The 24,224-nt window shown below is 45.4% G+C and overlaps 1 non-coding gene and 1 pseudogene across 1 annotated transcript; both read left to right on the forward strand.

The window, feature by feature from the left end:
* Positions 1-15,017: 15,017 nt before the first annotated feature.
* Positions 15,018-15,089, forward strand: LOC147728455 (U6 spliceosomal RNA; annotated as a pseudogene).
* Positions 15,090-17,212: 2,123 nt separating this feature from the next.
* On the forward strand, positions 17,213-17,319 carry LOC147728456 (U6 spliceosomal RNA). Its single transcript, XR_015309671.1, has one exon. It is a non-coding gene; the product is annotated as a U6 spliceosomal RNA (small nuclear RNA).
* The last annotated feature ends 6,905 nt before the right edge of the window (positions 17,320-24,224 follow it).

Here is a 24,224-nt window from a genome sequence, read left to right on the forward strand (position 1 = left end):
AATGTATATAGAGTAATCATAGTTAGGGTAGCTCTGAAAAGAGGTTTTGGGTCTGTGGAAGATTTAGGTACTTATAAGTAGGTTCCAATACACAGTCTAAAATTCTGGATGAAAACTCTGTTCCCCTCATCTGTGAAGTGCACACCATCTCCTCCGTAGATATCTTGCATATAGTAACGCAAGTTATTGTTGTAGATGGCGCCCATTCCATGGTCTCTCATGTAAGCTGAAACAGACTTATTTACATGCTTCCTCGCTTTCTCAATTTGTGGACAAAATTGATTGGACCACCTCCATTTCTGTCTTTGGAATATATCGGAATATACCAAGGCAGTTTAAGGAAAAAGTGCCATCAATTGCTCAAAGGTGTCCTTTAAAAACATTTCCAGACCAACCCCAGTCAAAGTGCCCAAATCATTTCCTCCACAGTGCACTATTATGACGTCAGGGTTTGGCAGATGCAAAAAGGTTTTTACCAATGGTATCAATTGGTGACATTTCAATCCTCTTTGGCCAATCCATTTGATTTCCACATTTTGTAAATTGAGGTTGTGTAAATTTCTGTTATCAGCATACCTGTGAGCCCAGTGGATGTAGCTATGTCCAAGAATCCAGACATAAAACATGGTGAAAGGAGGTTCTGCTGCAGTCAGATGAAGTGTGGGAATGAAATGGCAGTTGGAACAGTAGGAGTTTGTAATGAAAAAAATTGTGGAGTTTTAGTGCTAATGATTCAGTAGCAGTGATTGGTGGTTTTAGTTTGCTGAAAACAGAAAGTTAGGGTGCATGGATGTGTTCTTTGAAAGATGTAATTCGAATGGTTAAGAAAAAATCATTTTAAGAAACATTGCACTGGATAAGCAGGTGTACTGAGAGTTCAGAGTTCATTTGAAACATTGTTGTGTGAACTTGTAAACATGAGAGGTCTTTCAGGAGGTAGTTGCTATGGAAAAAAGGCAGAAAGGGCAGAGGGGGGAAGGGTGTTGATTTGAAAAAAGTGAGGGAAGAGTTTTGATTGGGTGACATGAGAGATATGTCTGATGAATAACAGCATTTCTGTGCCATTGTTGGTTGCAGCCTCTGGAGTGCATACCCTTTGCTCTGCTAAAGAAAAATTGGTGTGTGTCAGAGACTGTTTTGAAATTCAAAAAGCATTTGCTAAGGTGAGAAAAGATTCATTTAATTTAGATAGAGACTAGTATGCTTTAGGGAGAAAATTAGGAAGAAAGTTGTGTATTTAAAATGTTGCTTTGTGTCAAATGTTTTACAACAAGATTTTGTTTCTTTGAGAAATTGTAATTGGAGATAATGTGAAGTATTAGTACTCTCAGGGTGTGCTTGTACATAGGAGCTGTGCTGTGTTTAGAAATTATGACTTGAAAATCGTTTTTATGGAAAAACAATGCTTTTTAAATTTAAGAGAAGGAAAAAATGGTGCCTGCTTCTTTAAACAAATATTTCACTTGTCCCATGATTCAGGGAGAATAATTTGCTTTGGGTGTAGAATGTAAACATCACAGTCGGACGTCCAGAAACAAGGAAAAGCAATTGTTTCCAGTTATATGAGGGTAAAAATGAACCCGGATTAAGGTTCAAGGACCCTGCGGAGTAAAACATTAAAAAAAGACACACAGTGGACATAGACATACATATACAGTGGGAAGAACGCCAGGATTCCTTTCCTACCACAGACTGTGAAGGAGAGGAAAGAGTTTAAATGGAGGCTTACTTATAGTTCAAGGGCCTAAGCATATAACTGGAAACAATTGCTTTTCCTTGTTCCTGGACGTCCGACTGTGATGTTTACTATGTTTTTTACCCAACAGGTTCTTCCAATGCCAATTGGGCGCAACGGAGCTTATTTACAACTAACACTGATAGGTACATTTCACCTAGTTTTTTTGGTAGAATATACTTTGACATTCTACACCCATGTGAGTAAGGTGAGGATAACGTGCATATCCTTGTCCTGAAGAAGGAGTCGCTGTACTCCGAAACATGTTGACTTTTTAGAGGTTGATATACCCTAATACGTATATTTGTCAACCTCACTTTGCACCTTTTTAACAATACCAGCCGAGGACATAATAAATAATTTTTTCCTACGAGCCAGGTATTTTTTAATTAAACCTTCACTTTTTTCACCTCACCTCACTACTCACACTCCTTCCCTAAACACACACCTACACATAGTTCACTATCAAGTGCTCCTATGTATCCGTGAGTCATAGCACGCCGCACCCCGTAGAGGGGTGCGAAGGCCCCGATGATGAAGCATGACACCAAGGGGCCTGTTGGTGTGTGAGGGGCATTTAAACAACACTGTGTGCTCCCCATCACTTTAGGGATCACTACCACTTTTTGAGTGGATTCCATTTTGTTATAAAAAAAATCATATACATAAAAATATATATATAAATACATATACATATATAAAAAGACGCAATCCAGTTACAAAAGGAAGAATATATGGTGTAGGAGGACAGATGCAGTGTAATAGACAGCCAGCTCACTAGCTCAACCTCGAAATAGGAACCCTAACTAGGAGGAAGTCAATAGAAAATGTAGTGCACAAGTCTGATCTAGGGAAAGAATAACAGAAAGTTTCTCCACTTCTATAAAAAGTGGTGCATTTCCTCAAAGTTATTCAATCCGTTAGGCCAACGGCTGTCGAGTTCAAGAATCATTCTGGTTTCAAGCTATCTCAATAATAATTACTGGTCTCCACCTCTTTTGAGATGGGGAATAGCACCAACCACAAAATATTTGAGACAAGATAGGTCGTTGTTTTGGACTCTCTTGAAATGGCGGGAAACCGGGTAGGCCGGATCATTATGCAAAATTGCACTTAAGTGCTGTAAAATCCTGACGTGCACCTGGAGCTTGGTGCTACCCGCATATCTTAACCCACAGGTGCACGTCAGGACATAAACAGCGTGATCAGTTTTGCAATTATAGTTAACATAGATCGGCCTAGGATCCGCAGCAAAAGGAGTGGAATAGTGCGAAGTATTGATGCCAAATTTAAAAGCACGGCAGCTTGAACACTTGAAAAAACCCCTAGACTGTTTTAGCCAAGGAATTTTGGATTTGAGTTCTGGGGCAGCTTTATCCAAAGTCATGCCCATACTCCTGGCTTGTCTAAAGGTGATGATAGGGTTGGCTGGTAATCTAGTGTTCAGAACATGATCACTTAGAACAATAGGCCAATTCTTTTTTAGTGTGGCTTTAAGTTTCCTGTTCTCACTACTGAATGCAGTAATCATACGTGGACACTCATCCAGCGGTCCAGTACTGATTTCCACATCAGAATCAGAAATAGCCTCCAGAAAGAGACTCTGCCTAGACCTAGACTTAGACTTCACAACAGCCTGGCTCAGGATGGTGTCAGAATATTCTCTGACCTCTGTATATATACACACACACACACACGAACATATGTAGTAGGGATTTACATTCGTCTTCTTTATTCATTGGTATGCTGTAGCGTCATTCACATTTTGCTTCCACCAACCACATCATATAGCATTGGCAATGGGTCATACCAATTCATGAATTGGCTCACTTCAGTGTGTGTGAGACTGTATTATGTCTGTTTGCATGTGTACAGTTGCCAAAAACGTAATCAACTTTGGAGCCAGGACTAGTGGGCAAATATCTTGAATTTCAGGCGATCGTGTTTTGTCTCTACATCTATGAACGTGTCTGGTTATATTTTCATTTATGTCACTGCTGCCATTCCTGTTTCAGCATTCAACAGGGGGCACAGTGACATTTTTTAAATCGCAGTCACAATGGCCATCAAACAGATGTCATGAAGGAGTATAATGAATGATTTTCCTGAGGCTATCTTTCTGCGCTTTGACTCTTCACGCACACACAAACATGAATTTCCCACAATTAAGACATCTAATTTAAAGTTTACATTTTAATCTCTGAATAAGTTTCGGTTTCATTGTAGGAAATTGAATGCACTTGTCTCATAGTTGTGGCTGCCGGCAGTTCTGCAATGCGCTCATGTGTACAGTACTGCATCTTTACAATTACTTTGACTGAGGACATTGTCACCATCCCGCAGCACATACCATATTTACAGAGCGACGTTGTCACTGCGGTGAAATCTTGCACATATTTGTAATGCAGATGCTGGCTAGATATCACAATGTCTTTTGCTTTCTTTCTTCCAAATCAGTGTTCACAGGCTATTTATTATTTTGCTGACAATGTACCATGTTAATGATAAATAGGGAAGAGCACTGAAAGAAAAGTGTGACATCCAACGTCCTTCTGGAAGTAGTCAAAGACTTTTCAGACATTGAAAGGTACACACTTCTTATCATTACAGTGACATTTAATTGTAAAGTAAACTGGCAGTTTGGCTAAGTTCCCTTCCTGATGACTGCCTTACTTTAGTTAAATATAGGGCAAACGGTCAAAATTAAGGGATGTTTGTGCCTTAATTTCTCTCTGACTGATTATTAGTATTTAGGTTTTCGAGATCTGGATTTACTTGATGTGAAAGATCTTGACCCACTTTTTTTTAACCAGAAAAATCATACAATGCATTACCCCCCAAAACACCCAAACCCTTTCTCACCCCTTACCCTATACACAGGTCCCCTTATAAATGTTCAACCTACTTACAACAGGTGGTAAATGTATGTGGCAAATCCACATGGAATATGGGGTTCCTTGTGATTTCATGGCTGGAAAAATCGACCTCACGCACTGAGGAGCATATTATCTAGGAACTGAGTTAAAATTATCGCCGCTTTAGCGGCAGAAAACTGCCCCTAAATCGGCAATAATGGGCTTGATAATACGCCCTTGATAATTCCAATAGAAGCCCATGTTCACAGCAGAACATGGGCTTCTATTGGAATTCTCAAGGGCGTATTATCAAGCCTCTTATCGCCACTTTAGTTTTCTGAATTTGGAATGGCCTAATTGCGGTGCCCTTTTGTTTAGATTTCTTTTTTGGGTGGACAGTGGTGCAACCTGGGGTTGGTGCATTAATCTGAGCCGGGGCAGAGACATGCTGTGGAAGCTGTACTGACCTTGGGTCAGTAAAACCACCCAGGGGATACTCCTGTAAGGCCACAGGTACTACTGCTAGTGTCACTGGGTAGTGGGCTTTGTCACTGTAACAGCCGCTTTTTTATTGCCTCAGTATACATTATCTCATTGTTTAAGGCTCCCATTGCCACCGTCCTCTGTCGTGGTGTGTTTCTTTTTACCTATTCCCACTGCGACCAGGGACCATGATCTTAGTTGACAAGAAAAGTGTATGCCCCCCCCCCCCAGGTAAAACAAGTCTTATTTACTCGTCTCTTCATTGGTCAAGGTCTCGAAAACAGTGACGAATAGTCAGGATCAGCCACAGCTACCAAGGGGGTTGACCACCCTGGCCTCCTCCAGTCACTGTCACGGTCTGCAAAGGAGAGAGCGTGGAGCTATGTAGTGCCCTAATGTCGGCGCTCCTCCCCTTCTTCCCCCTCTTCTGACACCTCCTAGTGCGGGATGTCCCAGGGACCTTGATTCCTGATGGGTGTCAGGGCAAAGTCGTTGGCAAAACAGCATCCTGTGTTGTGAGAGAGAGCACCACGCTATGCAGCGACCCGATGTCTGCGCTCCTCCCCTTCCCCTAAGGCCTCCTGGCGCAGGTGTCCCTGGGACCTGGGGTCCTGTTAGGCATGAGGACAAAGTCCTTGACAAAATAGTATCCCACGTTGTAGGAGAGAGCCCAATGCCAGGTAGCGCCAAGATGTCAGCGCTCCTTCTCTTCCTCTGGCGCCTCCTGGAGTGGGTGTCCTTTGGACCTGGGGTCCTGATGGGCCTGAGGGCAAGGTCCTTGGCAAAACAATGTTGTAGAAGAGAGCACAGCACTATTTATTTATTTATTTATTTATTTTTACCATTTGTTGAGCGCGCTGTTACCGGGCGGTGTCCTGGCGCTGAAACGATACATTATCTCCAAGAGGCAAAGAAAGTTACTGGAGGTTAAAAAGCCATGTTTTGATATTTTTCCTGAAGGTCAGGAGATCATTGCTTTGTTTTAGGGCGAGAGGCAATTCATTCCAGATGTTAGATGCTCCGTGGAAGAAGCTACGGCCTCCCCAACGGGCTTTCCTAATACGGTTAGTCATGACCAGGCTTTTATTAGCAGATCTTAGTTGTCGCCCTGGTTTGTACAGTTGGAGGTGTTCTTGAAGGAAGGATGGACCTATTCCATTTACTGCCTTAAATACCATACAAAGAGCCTTAAACATTATACGTTTCCGTATTGGAAGCCAGTGTAGATTTTTTAATTCCTGAGCTACCGATGCAAACTTAGGTAGACCGGTAATCAGTCGGGCAGCAGCATTTTGTAGCGTTTGCAATTTGTTCAGAACTCCCTGCTGGGCCTCCAGATACATGCTATTGCAGTAGTCAAGGCGAGACAGCACAAGTGCTGTCACCACCGTTTTCCTGCTATCACTGGAGAGGAAAGGAAGAATTTTCCTAATAGTTTTTATTATCCAGTGAATGGAGGATGATAAGGCATTAGCCTGTGCTTTAAAGGAGAGTTGGGAGTCAATAATTGCCCCCAGGTTTTTTACTGTAGTGGCTGGAATGGGTAGGGCTCCCATTTCGTGAGGCCACCAGTCAGGGGTCCAGAGATTGGTCACATTTCCAAAGAGAAGAACCTCAGTTTTAGAGGAATTCAATTTAAGGCAGTTCTTAGCCATCCATGAACTTACTGCCGTCATGCAATCCTGGAATCTGGCCGCAATTCCTTCCTCTCGCCCCGGGAGCAGAGATACCACAATTTGAGTATCATCTGCATACGATGTTAATTCGAAGCCAAAAGAACGAATCACCGGGGCGAGGGAGGTAACATAAACATTAAATAGGGTAGGGCTCAGGGAGGAGCCCTGAGGAACCCCTCCTGGAAGGGTAAAAGGGCTCGATTCAAAATCTCCCATGGCCACCACTTGTATCCTGTCTGCTAGGAAGGATTTCAGCATGGTCAATGCGACTCCTTGGATTCCGCAGCCCTCAAGACGGTCCAATAGAATGTCATGGTGGACCGTATCAAAGGCTGCGGATAGGTCCAGGAGCACCAGGACTGCCCGTCCTCCAGCATCCATCACCTTCCTGATTTCCTCAGTGGATGTAATGAGGGCGGACTCGGTGCTGTGACCTTCCCTAAACCCATGTTGAGCAGGGTCCAAGCCCCCAGAGGATCGGAGGAAGTCACAGAGCTGAACGTTCATGATCCTTTCAATAAGCTTGGCCGGTAGAGGGAGTCTGGATATAGGCCGATAGCTACTAGGGTCATAAATGTCTAGATTAGATTTTTTCAGCAGAGGAGCTATTGAAACTTGTTTCCAACATAGTGGATATGCTCCCTCTTTGAACATTTTATTGAACAAATCTGCTAGCAAGACAGATATAGGGGCGGCTGCCAGATGAGCCACTGAGACTGGGCAGGGATCCCGGGGGGAGCCAGATTTGGTTCTCAGAAGTAGTTTCTTTACTACTTCTGTTGTAACTGGCCCAAATTCCCTGAATTCCAATCTATGTGGATTTGTTGGCGTAGTCGTATGTGCTCCCTCGGTAAGAGTGAGCCCCACATGAGGTTCAAGGGCTGCGAAGATTTGCTCCACTTTATTAAAAAAGTACTTGGCAAGGGTCTCGCAAAGCTCCAGACTGGGAGGGACAGTGACAGAATTTGGACTGGACAAAGTGGTCACCGTCTGGAAAAGTTCTTTGGAGGAGTTTTTAGCTCCCTCAATTCTAGCAGAGAAATATTCAATTTTTGCTTTTTTGATCATTTCTTTGTATATCTTTTGGCTTGATTTGAGTTTTTGTTTATCTGCCTGTGAATATTCAGTACGCCATTGGCGTTCGAGTTTTTTGCAAGATACTTTGTAATCTCTTAATTCCAAGGTGAACCAAGGGGCAGATGGTATTGTACGTGTTGGACGAGATAGTTTGGGCTTAATTAGAGATGTGCATGCATCTTTTATCCAGTTGGTGTATCTCTCCGTAGCTTCGTTTACATCACTCGAAGGGGTAAAGGTGGAGGCTGCCAGACGTTCCTCCAATGCTTTCCCATCCAATTCCCTCCATGGCATATAGAGCTTGGCAGGTTTCCTTTCCTTCCTTGCTCTGACTGACTCAGACGGTTGAATTTTAAAAAGGACTGCTGAATGGTCTGTCCACGCTAAAGGCTCCGCATGGCTAAACTTCAGGTCAGGGTTATTTGTAAAAATCCCATCCAACGTATGTCCCTTTATATGTGTGGAACCCCTTACCATCTGAGTTAGTCCTGCTGTCAGCATGGAGTCTACCAGAATTGCCGTCTGAGGGTCTGAGTTTTCCTCTAGGTGAAAGTTGAAGTCACCAAGAATGGTGAATGATTTGGTGCAGAGGGCTTCTTCCAAGTAAGTACCTATTTCTACGAGAAATGAGGCTTTAGGACCAGGAGGTCTGTATAAAAGGCTATTTTACGCCCTGATGTCAGCACTCCTTCTCCTTCCTCTGGTGCCTCCTGGAGTGGGTGTCCTTTGGACCTGGAGTCCTGATGGGCGTGAGGGCAAGGTCCTTGGCCAAACAGTGTTGCGGTAGAGAGGGCGACGATATGTAGCGCCGTGATGTCAGTGCCCCTCCCCTTCATCTGGTGCTTCCTGGCACGGGCATCCTTGCGACATGGATTCCTGATGGGCGTGAGGGTAAAGTCCTTGGCAATACAGCGTCATATTTTGTTAAAAACACTGACCTGTTAAGAGTAGCTTTGCCATTGTCTATAACATTTTTATAAAAATACTATTAGCAAGGCTGATAGGTCTAGCCTTAATATGGAACGCAGTCAAACATAGGCTCGGACAAATTCTATTTATTTGTGTTAGCACAATAAAGATGAACATACTGGCTTTGCCACCTGTATTTGAATTATGAAAAGACAATGGCGAAACTACACTATAATCTGTGTCAACTTTTTATCATTACGTGTTTGTAAAGTGCATGTTCACCTCTTGGGGCATTTGAATTAGAGAAGTTTGTTGCTATCCAACTCAATGATACTCATCTTATCAACCTCAACAAGATTAAAGGTTGAATGGGCCCATCAGGACTAGCTGATGAAAATAATTTTATGACGCACATGAGTTTTTGCCTGAAGTATAACAAAGCTCAATGTCAGGTGGTGTATGAATCCATACACGTGCACACGTGGGTTTTAACATTTATATTTTTTATAGTACCATGGTCACAGCTCTTGCCCACTGGCTATTTTTTAACAACGATCTAATAATAACAATATTTACTCTTCAATTATTTTCTTCCCTTCACTCTTCGTTGCTAAAAGGACATAATTCTATAGCTGTACAATGGCTCTGTGGCCGTCACAGGTGCAGCAGTTGTGCCTCCAACAGCTGTTTGTAAAGCTATACAGTTTCACAATAGCTATCTATAAGTGCTAACATACTTGAAAACCCCATTCTGTAGCTTGTGCTTTGTTCCCCCCAACTTGAAAAGCACTTAGTATTGCCATTTGCAGTGACCCCTTCAGAGCTTGTATGCAATACTGTGTCCCTATGAAGATGAAATTTGTATTAGGTAGTTCAGTAGATCCTAAGCATTCCTCATCTTTTGTCAAAGTGGTTTAGCCCTGTTAACGTAAATACCTTACTTCTGATATCTGAATGCATCAATCTTAAGATTTTTAATGTCTTGTGTCACCACTTAATCTGCCACACACTTGAATTTTTTCTAACTGGTCATTTAGGCTGTACATTAACCCTTCAAACAAAGTAGTCTTGCACTTTTATTGCAACCAAAACTCTATGCTAGAGCTCCAAAGTCTTAATATGCAAAGTTTTGCTGTTGCTAAGGCCATTGTAAGCCTTACCATCCGCTTGGTACAGTGCAAAATCATGTAACAAGACTGCTTGTTTTGACAAAAGCCTTGCAATGGTTTCTTTCATTGTGCTCTACACTAACATCCGATAACAATTTAAAGTGGGGCAACACCAGAGTAGTTGTACAATAATATTGTACAATATCACTTTTATGGTACTTGAATTTCCAGCACATTTTCCCGGGGAGTACACTAACATCACTCCATTATTTTGGGGACCAGAGCCATTTATGTAGTATCTTGTAGTAACTCAGATGCAGCCATGCCTCCCTGAGTGTTCCGTCATGATGTGCCATGAGGTCTGACCACACTTTATCTGATGTATCAAGCTGCAGCCAGAGCGATCACCATTTTTTAGTTGTTAGGATACTGGATGTGAAGAAGCTGCCTGTCAAAGTTTTATAGATATGAGTTATAGATTTGGGAGTGCACTCCTGTTGAAACAGTATAATCCTGCTGTCCTGTTTTTTTCGTTTTCAAAGAAGTGGTGCAGCAGCGAGACACACGCTGTCAATTTGTGTGTAAGAATTCAGTCAGTTAAGCCGAGTACGTATACCCGGATGCTCCGCACACAATCACTGAAGGACACCATCCTTGTTTTAAAACTCATTTTTTATGTTAACTTGAAACTAATTACCTCCTCGTAAGTCTTCCTCGCCACATGAGTTACAAAGTGAGCTTTAGCTCCACAACAGAACCCTCCAAAGGAAAAAGAAACCACCTCCCACCCCCTCCCAACATGGCCGACCAGTCCCACCTGACCTCTATAAGAGGCGGACCGGCCCAACCAACAGCCTGTTTTTTTTGTTCTGCGCGATACTCTCCAGAGGCGCTGTTCAGGTAAGATGGGCCGGCGTGGGCTGGCCCTTGGGGTTTAGGGTGGAGGACCTGCTCTAGCGGTCCCTGGTGCCTTAGGCCTACTAATCCCCCCCCCTCTTCCTTCCCCCGGTCCTGTGGGGCCGGTTAGGTGCTGCTATAGCGTGCCAAGGGTCTACAGGGGGGGGGGGCGGCAGGGGAGATGGGGTGTTGGTACATTCCCGTGTTCTTCCCAGGTCGTTACTAATGGGACCGGGCCACTAAGTGGGCTTTGGGTCCGGCGCTGGGGGTTCTCCTGTATGTATGCTGGGGCCCCGGTTACCTTTGAAACGCCTGGCGTGGGTCCCTGGGGCTCACGCTGTCTAGCAGTGGACTATAACAAACGGACATATTCCGATGATAGAGTCACTCTTTACGATCCACTTTATCCCTGCACGCGTTAGTGTGGCGCGTTTCCCTGGTATTCCTGTCTGCTGAAGAATTGCTCAGTGGTGGTGCGCATACTTTGCATGTAGGGGGCGCCGGGTTCAATCCCCGGCGTCCCCAGTCTTTTGCCATTTACGCGTCGCGGTGGGTGGCCCCGGGCCATGCCCCCGTGATTTGGCCTGCCTGTGTGCACCGTGCCTCGCGGTACAGAGCAGGAATATCGCCGCAAAAATATCGCCTAACATAAATATCGCCGCAAAAATATCTACAGGAAGAAATATCGATGACAAAAATATCGTCTGACCAAAATATCGACAGACAGGTAAGTAATATCGTTAACATTAATATAGTTGTAATAAATATCGTTTACAAAAACATAGTTTACAATAATATCGTTTTTTAAATAATTATAAGTAATGTAGTGTTTTTAATGATTATTTTTAGTCAAAGTACTATTTTTAGTAGTATATTATTATTTAATAATGTATTTTCAGTTGAATTTAGTATTAATAGTTCCGTAGCGGGTTGTGGGTTTATAGGGGAGTAGGGTGGGAAGTAATTTAAATATAATGAAATAATACATTAATTAATGTTTTAAATGAATATAAATAGTGTAATAAATAATAGTTAATTAATTTCGAATAGTTAATTGAATAATAATTATGTAATTAATTATGTTAATTTTTTAATTATTTTTAGGTGTGTGTACAGGATTTTTTTAGTGAAAATGTTTTTGGGTAAAGGGGTATTTTTAGGGTTCAGGGTCAGTTTTCAGTTTTTGGGTAAAGGGGTATTTTTAGGGTTCAGGGTCAGTTTTCAGTTTTTGGGTAAAGGGGTATTTTTAGGGTTCAGGGTCAGTTTTTAGTTTTTGGGTAAAGGGGTATTTTTAGGGTTCAGGGTCAGTTTTCAGTTTTTGGGTAAAGGGGTATTTTTAGGGTTCAGGGTCAGTTTTCAGTTTTTGTGTAAAGGGGTATTTTTAGGGTTCAGGGTCAGTTTTCAGTTTTTGGGTAAAGGGGTATTTTTAGAGTTCAGGGTCAGTTTTTAGTTTTTGGGTAAAGGGGTATTTTTAGGGTTCAGGGTCAGTTTTTAGTTTTTGGGTAAAGGGGTATTTTTTGGGTTCAGGGTCAGTTTTCAGTTTTTGGGTAAAGGGGTATTTTTAGGGTTCAGGGTCAGTTTTCAGTTTTTGGGTAAAGGGGTATTTTTAGGGTTCAGGGTCAGTTTTCAGTTTTTGGGTAAAGGGGTATTTTTAGGGTTCAGGGTCAGTTTTTAGTTTTTGGGTAAAGGGGTATTTTTAGGGTTCAGGGTCAGTTTTTAGTTTTTGGGTAAAGGGGTATTTTTTGGGTTCAGGGTCAGTTTTCAGTTTTTGGGTAAAGAGGTTTTTAAATATAATGAAATAATAGATTAATTAATGTTTTAAATAAATATAAATAGTGTAATAAATAATAGTTAATTAATTTTAATTAGTTAATTGAATAATAATTATGTCATTAATAATGTTAATTTTTTAATTAATTTTAGGTGTGTGTACAGGATTTTTTTAGTGAAAATGTTTTTGGGTAAAGGGGTATTTTTAGTGTTCAGGGTCAGTTTTGGGTTTTTGGGTAAAGGGGTATTTTAATTATATATATGTATTATTGTTGTTATATAAAGTAATGTGTAAAATTAATTTATATGTCCACATTTATTAATTTTATAATTAAAAAGTGTAGTAAATTTGTTTGAAATAGTTAAAAAATAAAAGTAATGTAATGTATTTTGTTAATAGTACTTATATTTATTTATTATTTAATGTAATTTTAATTATTTTAAAAAGTCGATATTTTTTACATCTATATTAATTACAACGATATTTTGGAGTCGATATTTATGTACTTACCTGTTTAAGTATAGGGTGTCGATATTTTTGTAAACGATATTTTTGCAACGATATTTATGTCAGCTATATTTTTGTTATCGATATTTTAACACCCTACCGTGCCTCGCACGGGGTTTGGCGCTTGCAGAAGTATGAGACTCTTCCTTTGAGGGTCGTGGGTTCGAACCCCACGTGGGGCGAAATTGAGTAGTTTTTGCCTGCGTAGTTGACTCTCATAATATGGATGTTTGGTCTTGCATTGGACATACATTTACTCCCTAAAAAGCCTTGCTGCTGACTGCACCTACCTCGTCGGTCGGCGGGTCCTCGGGGCTCGGCTGGTACGGGTCCGGGTGTTTGGTCTGCAGCCTCGAATCACGGCGCTGGTCGCTTCCGCCTCCTGACGGGGTTTTCTTGCAACGGGTGCCTCCCGCCTCTTGGGGGCGGGGCATCGCTCAGCCAGGTGCGGCCTCTGTATCGACCAGGGCGGCTGGTTCACTTGCAGGCGGCAGGCGCGGCGGCACGCGGAGCGGTGCTGACGCCCTTAGGAGGGTCCGAGGCGCTGGAACGCGCAGGTGAGGCTTTTGCCGTTGGTGGGTCTGCCCCCACGAAGGGTCCGTCCCTGCAGGGGCGGTGATGTGTGTTGGTTGGCGGTCCACCCAATCCGCTAGTGGCTGCCGTCCTCGGGCGGCTCTGCTGATGCGAGGTATTATCCCCGGCGCCTGGGGCGCGCTCAGGGGGACACGGCTGGTCCGGTTGTCATCCGGGGGGCCCGTGTTTCCCCCGTGGACTGTGCGGTCTGGGGCGTGTAGCCAGATTGAGGGCTCAATGGACTGATGCGTCCACTACAGGGGGCCGTAATCGACCTCATTCAGTCCTGGCCTCTCTTCCGTCACCAGCGACGGAGCCTCCCCTTTCCGGAGGGGCTCGCTGCGGCTGCATTTTTTTGATCCGTGGACTTGTGCCTTCGGTGCGGACAGCCCTCACAGGCCAGGGTTCGAATCCGGCCATGGCTGTAGTGCTATTCCAGGGTGGTTTGGCCCGGGTACCGGGGTCGGTTCCCGGCCACGGCGGGTCTTCTGTGCATGGGGTGCCATGGCCCGGTTTTTCCTCGCCTCGGTGCCTTTCCCACTCGTAGCCTCCCGTTCTGCTTCTCTGGGCAATGGCGTGTTTTTGTCGCATACACGGCCCCCACGAGGCTTAGGTTGCCTTGCCTCCACCTGAGGGGTGTCCGGGGGGGGTCGTCTCTCTGGGGGTGCCAGAGGGTACCCCTGCGGCATTGGGCCGTTCCGCCCTGTAGGCGCCTGGTCTCGTTCGCTCTCAGTGAATGAGCTGGGTCGGGCCTGGTTGGTCCACGGATGGGGGTCGGCCTGGGCATCCCGGGTGTGGTGGGCTTTAGGCATTCATACCGGCGCCTTGGGACCCTTAGGGGGTGTTGTACGCTTTTCTTGGGTCGCTTACGCGACTGACGTTTTGGCGTGGCCCCTGTGCTGCGTGGTCACGCGCCAGGTTGTGGAGAAGTGTGGCTCAATGGTTTGTGCAGCAGACCCTGATGCAGAGGTCTTGCCCGGGTCCAGGGTTCAATTCCCCGCCTCGCCGGGTCTTGGGCTCAAATATTCCACCGACCTGTTTATCCTCGCCTCGGTGCCTATTCCTACCATGGAGTCCCACTCTGCAATATTCTCCATGACGGCCCCCACTACGCTAAGGATGCCTGGCCTCCACCTTGTGGGTGCCCAGGAGTGGTCGCCTCACAGGGAAAGCCTGGAGGGTTCCACAGCGGTATTTTACGTCCCTAGGGGTGGGGGCGTCTCGCCTTCTCTTGGGTGGGGCCCTTCGACATTCCCCCCGGAGTTCGGGGTGTCAGCCTTCACGTGGGGCGTTCTGGGCTCCCGGGCCCGGGTTTTCGGGTGCTCGCTTCGGCGGCACGTTTACGAAAATTGGGCTCCTTGAGCTAACTGGCCGGTGTCCTGTCTTGCGGTTTTCCGCGGGATCCGCCTTCTCGGAAGGTTAGAGGTGCTCGCTTCGGCAGCACATATACTAAAATTGGAACGATACTGAGGAGATTAGCATGGCCCCTGCGCTAGGCGTGGGCGGAGAATCCGTTCCGCTCGCGGATTTTGCGGATTTTCGGGAAATCCGCAATCCGCGAGATTTGCGAATTTCCCGCAAAATCCGCAAATCCGCGAGCAGCGGATTTTGCTCGCACTGCTCGCACTGTTCGCGTGAGTTCGCGCCCCGCGAATAAGTGCAAAATTGCAGAAATACGATCTTAGCAAAACTGAAAGTAACTACTTACCAGGTTCAAAAGTTCAGGCTCATCATTAGTAGCCATTTCCTGGAGTGCTTCCTGAGGGGCCCCTCCAGAGTTCAGTTGCCAGTTGAAACTATTATGTGACCCTGCTCTGAACCTCAGAATAGTTACACATATGCCACAAAGGTCCTGAATTACAGCTAAGGGAGACAAGCAGGAGCCAGGCTGGAAGTTAAAATCCATTAATCAGCCCCTAATTCATTATTGTCAGTTGGGGCAGGGCAGGTGTTGTAACTAATTTTGCAACAATGAAAGCAATTAGCAAGTGCAAAAGATCACTAATCAGGGCGCACTAAGGAAGCAGGTGCCAGCTAAAAAAATATTCTGTGACACATGAATCAGCCCCAAATTAATTCAGGTCACTTGAGGCAGGGAAGGTGTGCTTTGCTTTTCCGAAAATAATGTACACTGGACAACCAGAGGGTGTGGTGATGAAACAGAGGGTGGCATGGGTGGGCCAGAGGGTGGCATGAGTAGTCAGAGAGTGGCAGTGGTGACAGAGAGTGGCAGTGATGAAGAAGAGTGTCCCAAACAGGCTGGACACGTAGAAACAACAAGTTCGCGAAACTTGCGACCCGACAGGTAAGTTCGCAATTTGCGAAAGTGTACAAAACCCTCGCGAACTGGCAGAAACACGGGCGAACACAAAAAAAAAAAAACCGCAAATTCGCGGGAATTCGCGGATTTTGCGGATTGCGAATCCGCAAATCCGCAAAATTCGCGAACGCGAGATCCGCAAAATTCGCTCATGCTTACCCTGCGCAAGGTTGTCACGCACATTCGTGAAGCGTTCCATTTGCCTTCTCCTTCCCTTGTCTCGCCTGTGGATCTTTTCTGGGCCCATGGGTGGGGACTGGGCTCCTGGCCCGCCTGGTGGAGCTTCTTCGCCGGGTGGGGGTCTGGGTGTTCCCTGTAGGGACGTATGGTCCTTCTCTGCCTCGTCGTTTTCGTGGGTGAGGCGTCTCGTCAGCGGTGTCTCTCCTCCGTCGGCTCCCTGCACTATGTGCGGTGGGCCCTTCGGCCCCCGTCTCGGGCTTGTCCTCCTTCGGGGGTCGTGTGCCTGGTCCCGGTTCTTCCCTCTGGTTCTTTCGGGGGGGTTTGGCCGGGGCGTTTGGGGGTCGTTGGGATCTCCTGCTGTCTCGCAGCTCCTCGTGCTTCGGGGGTTGCTGGCTGTCCTCCTGGCCTGCCGTCTTTTTCGCCAGTGCTTCGATGGTCGGTCGACCTGGCGCATGTCCTGTCCCTTCGGGCTGTCTTCCCCCGGGGTCCGACTTGGTGGAGGCGGTTCGACTGTGTCGGTCCTGGCCTCCGTAGCCTGGTCTCGCCCTGACCCCGGTGGTGTTTCGGCGCCTGAGGCATCGACTCGGTCGGCCTCCGGTGGCTCTGTTCACGGAGGGGGTCTCGGCCCTCCTGCCCAGGTTCTGGTCTGTCCACCCGGGTCCTGGTGGTTGCCCTCTCTTTCGCTTGACCTTTTGGTCTACTGTACGCGTTTCCCCCGTGCCCTCGGTTATCGCGGGTCCTCGGCTGGATTCGCTTGGGCAGGGCCGGGGTGCTCCTGGGTGCTCGACCCGGCTGCGCATGGACTTATTTTGGGACGTTGCAGAGGTGATGTGCCTGGCACCCGCGCGTGGTTGCCACGCATGTCTTGGTGCGTTCCTGTTTTTGGTTCCCGGCGGGGTCCACCGCCCCGGGTTCCCTCTCCTTTGGCGAGCTGGCGGTTCGAGCCTCCTGGCCGATCCCGGATCTTCCCGTACCGTGGTTGGGTCCCCCGCTCTCGGCGTCGGTGTTGAGCCGGCTCTTGTCGGCTGGCCTGCCTCCTTGTGCAGGCCTGGTTCTGGAGCGGATGACGCTGCTTGCTCGGGAGTTGTGGCTTTGCTGCTGGGTTCCCGCAGGTCTTCCAGTGCTCGCTTCGGCTGCACAGGTACAAAATTTGGAACGGTACAGAGAAGATTGGCACGGCTCCTGCGCAAGGATGACACGCCAATTCGTGAAACGTTCCATATTAGCATGACCCGGTAGCTGAGATTGGTCCTGGACCGGGGTTCAGTTCCCCGCCTCGGTGGGTCTTGGGCTTAAAAACTTCCATGGACTCGATGATTCTCATTCCGGTGCCTACTCATCTCACGTGTTCACACTCTGCAACTCTGGGCAATTGCTTGCTTGATCTCCGCTAGGGCCCCTTGCGGCGGGATGCCTGACTTCACCTTGTATCCTGCTGGGGTTCGCTCACAGGGGACTACCAGGAGGGGATCCCAAGGCAAGCACCTTGATGCCGTTGGGTGAGACGTGCGCTATGTAATTCGCAATACGTTTGCATACTCCCTCTCTCGTTCTACGAGCTCTTCGGGGTCCGCCCCTTTGGGCCCCGGCCCTCGGTGGCTTGGCGGTTCCTCACCTTTTGGGTGGTTTTTCCCTGGTGGCAGTGGTGTCTGCTGGGCGAAGGGGCGTGCGGGGGTCGTTCCTCCGCTCCCCTCCCTTCTTGCGGGTTTCGCCGGACGTGGTTGTTCCTCCGGCATGTCCCCCGTATCCATCCCGGGGTTCCTTCCCTGGGGTCCCGGACTCGGGTGGTATCTTTACCACTTTTCCCTGCCGACGAGGTTCCTCTCTTGTCCGTGCTGGTTGTTCGGCGTGCTGTTTTGGCTTCTCTTGGCCGCACGTCTTCCCTTTCCCGGTGGGCTGGCCTGTTTTGTGTCTTTTGGCCCGGTTCATTCGGGCCCCTAGCCCTCTTTCCACCTTGGTTCGCTGGCTTCCGCTGGCTGTCATCCTCTCCTACGCTTCGCTGGGTTCGGTGGATCCGGCGGGGGTCCAGGGTCGGTCCACGGGGAGTGGCTCGGTGTCCTGGGCCCCCTTCGGGGTGTCTCCTCTGTGGAGATTGGTCGGGCGTCGACGTTGTCGTCCCCCGCCTTGTTCGTGGGTCTCTAGCAGTCCCGGGGGGACTTCGCTGGGGCCGTTCTAAGTGCTGGAGCTGCGACTCCTGGTTGGCCTTCTTTTCCTGGAGGTCTTGTTTTCAGGTTTCCTGTGATCCCTGTTTTCTTGTCATTTATTCTACATCAACCTTGTGTTGGTTTCTCTGCATCACCGTGTGGTGTGGTTCTTCTGGTGGTCAATGAAGCCTTGTTGGCTTGGGTATTTGCTCACTTTGTAACTCAGGGGGCGAGGAAGACTTACGAGGAGGTAATGCCCCGGTTACTTACCGGTAATCTTCATTACTCCGAGTATAGTCTTCCTCGCCACATGAGTTCCCTCCCCCCCTCCCTGTCTGGCTATCGGCTTCATTGTTTGCTTGGTAGATCAGGCTGTTGGTTGGGCCGGTCCGCCTCTTATAGAGGTCAGGTGGGACTGGTCGGCCATGTTGGGAGGGGGTGGGAGGTGGTTTCTTTTTGCTTTGGAGGGTTCTGTTGTGGAGCTAAAGCTCACTTTGTAACTCATGTGGCGAGGAAGACTATACTCGGAGTAATGAAGATTACCGGTAAGTAACCGGGGCATTATCAATGTACTTCATATGCGGAAATGCAAAAAATAACATAATGTATACATAATGATTTATCAATCTCATATGTACAATTTACAATAGCTTATTTTTTTTGTTAACTATTAACAAATGTTCAAAATTCCAACAGCTTGTTTGCAGTGGAGCCCAATGCATTACAGGGCTAGCCAGTCCCTTCGTCAGGGGCCAATCTAAAACAAAGAAATACACATTTCGGTATGCGGATACATCTCCGTAAGTCCAATGGCTATCTGTAATGTCCTCTTTCTGTGGAAGTTCATGCTCTCAATTTGCTAAACTACTCACTCTGTTTAGGAGCAAAAACAGAAAGCGCCACCTCACCCAGGTGAAAAAGAGATCACTCACACTGCTCATCTGGGTCCTTATTTATGAAGGCCTAGCGTCAGTTTTGCGCCGCCGGGGCCTCATTTATGAGGCCTTGCGTCAGTTTTGCGCTGCTGATGCGTCACTTTTTGTGACGCATCGGCGGCGTAAAACATGCGCCTAGTTGCGCCATATTTAAAAAGTGACGCATCTAGGTAGATGCGACACTTTTTAAACCCCTGCGCCACATTATACCTGCGTCAGGTATAATGTATGCAGAGGGGGCGTTCCCCTGCAAAAAGCATCGTAATAGTGACGCTGTGAAATCTATGAAATTTCACTGCGTCACTTTTAGGACGCTGTTGCGTCAAAATCTTGCGCCTGCCTCACAGTGGGCGTAAGACTGACGAAAGCCCTTTCACATGGGGCTTTCCCCATGTGAAAGGACGCATTGCTGGAGTTGCGTCACTTTTGTGACACACTCCAGCAATGCGTCACTTTTGCGCTTACAGATACGTCAGAAATACTGACGTATCTGTAACTCCTTGCGACATGATGCGTCATACATTAAATATGACGCATCAGGAATGTTGTAAGGAGTGCGCAGTGAAAAGTGACACATCGCTGTTTTCACGCAGCGATGCGTCACTTTTCATAAATGAGGCCCAAGGTCTATAACATCTATCCCAGACCTGTCAGATGTTGTGCATGTTCAATGAAAATACCTTTGCACAAGTCCTAGGCAGATGTACGTCTCTGATACCTAACGAGAAAAAGAGCCTATGTAATCCCTCTGAGGCTATGTAACACAAACCAAACACCGAAACCTTGTGTTTTAAACAATATTGACCTTACTCACATGAGATGTGACATATGCCTTTACTCGTCCACCATTCCCCTTTATACCCAACAATGCACAACAGCACCAGATATAATCATCCTGAAAAAATTACCACATGGCGACCGGGGCGAAAAATGTCTAATATGGTGGCGGTGTGTAATAGACACCGCCAGCCATATTAGGATGTGCTTGCTTAGATGCCTTTCCGCGGTGGCGATGCCGCCACGGAAAGGCATGCGGTCTTCACTCTGGGGGCCCCCTGCGGGCCCCCAGAGTGAAGGAGAGGTGGGGGGTGCACACTGAGAGCACCGCCCGCCACAATATTAAATAATATCCCCGACTGGACCCCGCCTTTATGGCGGGAGGTCCCTTTTTCCGATGGGATGCCTAAGTCTTCTGTGAGCTGTTCATCTGGAAGAAGTCCTAATCTGAAGTGTAATATTGCTTGCCCTGGATCAAGTAAAGCTTATTCATTCTCTGCATTTTACAACCTTTAAAACGCTACCCATTTTCTACATTTATTTCGTAACATTTTTATTTTTACTTCGATTCATACATGTTCTGATTTGTTTTTCCCGCGGTAGTAATTAAAGAGATGATGCATGGGTAAAGTATACTTGCCAAAAATGTTTTCTAACCAAAACACTAACTTCTTTTAAATAGGTTGTCAATATTTCATCAGTAAAAATCCTCAGCTGCTCCAGCGGCGACAGCACTATTTCAACGCAGTATTCCGATTCTGAAGTGTTGACATTAACCAAATGTTATATGTAGATTCAGAAAGCTAGGCATGGAGAGCAGAGCTAGATAAATGCTGCTACAGGTCGAGAATGTGTTATGACAATATTTACATTCACCATCTTAGAATGTGTCAGAGTAACATGCAAATAAGGTGCCAAGCTTCAGCACAGTAAAATGACAATCTAATTATATGTCAATTCATATGTTTCACTAAGCCTCAAACATGAATCGATACATTATTAAACTGTGACAATGTTTGACTGCACAAATCCGAAATCATTCAAGAAGAGACGTTGACAGAGATTACCCATAATTAGTTTATGCTCTGTGTACTGAATTATTAACAGTCACTTTCAAGTCATTTGTGAACCACTTTTAAGAATTCACCTATCAATTGACAGCTTACATTGTCTTAATACCATTCAGTTGTTTTGATAATTTCTTTATTTCATAATAAGGCGTATGCTAAACAGAAGCGTTTATAAATTAATTCCTTAGTTATGCCAATTTAAACGAGAAACAAAGTTTCTTTTCGTTGTGCGATAGATGAAATAGAATTATATATTGGTTATTAGTAAAACCTGGTGCAAAAGCACAGAGAGCAGGGGCATCCAAACAGCCAATATTAAACTCTTAGCACTTGGCTAACTGCTCAGGGGCCGTTAGTGGCCGAATAGAAGAGCAACCTACACATAACACGTCAGTGGTCACAAAGATCGTGCCATTTTTCATTGACAGAAACTTGTGTCCTGCATTTGGAGCAAATAGCTAAAAAATGCTAAAAAACAAAACAAAACAAAAACGATAGACAAAAAGAGGGCATTACATATAGTCCAGCAATTGGCACACAATAGCCCAGCTGGCATTTTGGAACCCTGGTCAAAAGAAAAGGAAACCAGGAAAGACGTAATTGAAGCATGCTAATGAACGAACTGCTGCAATAGACCTTAAAAAACTTAGTGGGAGTCAAAGTAAACAAGTATTGCCAAAGCCAATAGGTCTTGTAAACCTCTTTGGCTTAGCCAATGTTGTTTTTATACTTTTTTCTGAAAATTAGAAAATGCATAAAAAGACAGCTACCACAGACACATGCGCATGTCCATGGTGGCCATCTTTTAACTCATTTTCTAATACTGGAAGAAACTCCTTCCTAATATGGCCACCACAAACACATGCACACCTTTGAGAGCCATCTTTAAATGCATTTTCGAATATCAACAGCTCTTGGGAAATGGCAGGAATCGAGGGCAGCATTTGAAGGCGATTTGGCACACCCTGAATAGATTAAAAGGAGCATTCAAGGACTCTGCACTGTGTAGGAGAAGTATGAAAGGATTCACTTGTCTGTCTTTGCCCTGACAACCAGAATAGAAGCGAAAGATATTGTTTAAGTCAACGCAGTGTCTTCACTCCCATTAAGGATCTCAGATGGGTTGGGAATAACACAAGTACAGCTCCAACTTGGGCACCTGCCATTTGCATACTGCAATTGTTTCTTGTTGAGGTTTAATTTCTGCGAACTGCAGTGATGCAACTGCACTTGAGAACTAGTTTTAAAAAGAGGACAGAGCTTGCAGATGAATTGCTGCCCTTAAATCTTCTGAAGTGATTAAAAGGGGGACCATTGGCTGTGCAATCAGAGCAGGACAAGAGTTAAGAGTACACACTTCTCTTTGTCTTGACAGCAAGAGCAGAAGTGATTACCCTCCTTTAAATCATTGGTGAGCCTTTACTCTAGTAAAGGATTTCAGATGTTTTGGGAACTTACAGTAGTGCAGCTTCAACTGGGACACCTGCTATGCTGAGAAAAGATAGGGAAAGAGATGGAGGAACATCTACAGCAGCCACTTTTGAATAAGATAAAATATAACAAACTCTTAAAACATACACACCTCGTATTTATGCAGAGACACATTTGGACTTTTTGACAAAGTTATGAAGCCATTTTAGAATGGCTGTCCACCAATAGCACAGCAGGATGGGGGAAATGAAATATTTTTGACAACGATATTTTTGACAAGGATATTTTTTTTCTCGATATGTTTGTACTTACCTTAATATAGATAGGACTACTCTGTCTGCTCCACTAAAACCAAAGGCACTATGAGTAAAATCAACTGTTTACCCTTTACTTAAGCTCGGGGAGAACCTGTTAACTCTCTAGGGATACTCTTGTGAGTGAGGCCTAATTTCCACAGCCGAGCCCTCTTCTATCTCTCACACCTTACTTTTATATGATATAGTCCCTAATATAATACTGCCAGCCCTGTGCAGATTCTCAATATTATGACAACAGACAAGTAACCTGCAGTGTGATTTCCTTACCACACTCTTCTAAATTCCGTTCCCAGGATTCCCAGGTATCTCTGTACTTGTGCTTCCAGACAACATAAAATGCAACACTAACTTTTATTGTTAAACATATAGTTAATAATCAATAACAATAATCACTAATCAATAATCATGACCAAATTAATCGATAATAACCATTGCTTTGCTACCAGAAAAACTGATACAGCAGAAGGCCAGGGTTTAACACTTCACAGTCAACAATAAATTCAATTTGGGCCCATATACACATTCAAGTCTCCTGGCTGTTCTGCTGGGGGTCAAGTTTATATTCACTTTGATCTTGATTAGTCAATTCCTAACTAATCTTCACAGATCAACACTCTTCCTTTCGTCAATGAACCATTAGTCGATTATTTGATGGTGATATTAACAAATTAACTAATTATAACCTACAACTTGCAATAAAATATTTACAGACTCTGGGTAAGATTCATTACATTTTATCTAATAACTCAGTCAAAATGAACGCTCATCTGTACAGATTCACAGTGCAAATTCCATCAACTTTCATGCGAGAGAAAATATCATCTATTAAATACATTCAATTCATAGACTCATTCAACAATTCAATGCATTAGGAGTGGATAAATAAAGACACAAAAGGCATAATAACTAACACATTTGCAAAGGATATGCAAATATAAGACAGAATAATAGTTACCAACTGGTGAAATAGGAAACCCAACTGTCTGGCCAAAGGACTGGTGGAGGTCTCCTGATTAGGAATAAGGAGACAAAGACTATAGGACAGGATCAGGATAGGATAATACTTACCTAACTTCTCTAGAACCCCGAAGCACCGGAGCGCAACCCTCTCTTACTCTCTCTCCCTCCTCGATATTCTTCCGCAGTCTTCAATCTATTCAGGCTGTCTTTCATAAATGATTCTTCCCAGTCTGTTATTCTTCTTTGCAGCAGGTCTCGCCCACACCTCACTCAACATTGAGGTCACCCCTTTCATTGAGGTCACTCTAGTTATACTCTTACTTCTGCATGTCCCACCCTCAAAAGTTCCAAATCTCAGTAAAATATCAAATACGATTGGTTGAGAGTAGGGGAGTTTACATCATACTGTGCTGACACAGCCAATTTATTAAGACCCTTTGGTTGGGTAAACCCTTCACCCTTAGCTCATCGATGTCTTTCTTTCCCATACACATTTTG

This window comes from Lissotriton vulgaris, chromosome 3_1 (genome assembly GCF_964263255.1).
Source record: "Lissotriton vulgaris chromosome 3_1, aLisVul1.2, whole genome shotgun sequence".
Lineage (NCBI taxonomy): Eukaryota > Metazoa > Chordata > Amphibia > Caudata > Salamandridae > Lissotriton > Lissotriton vulgaris.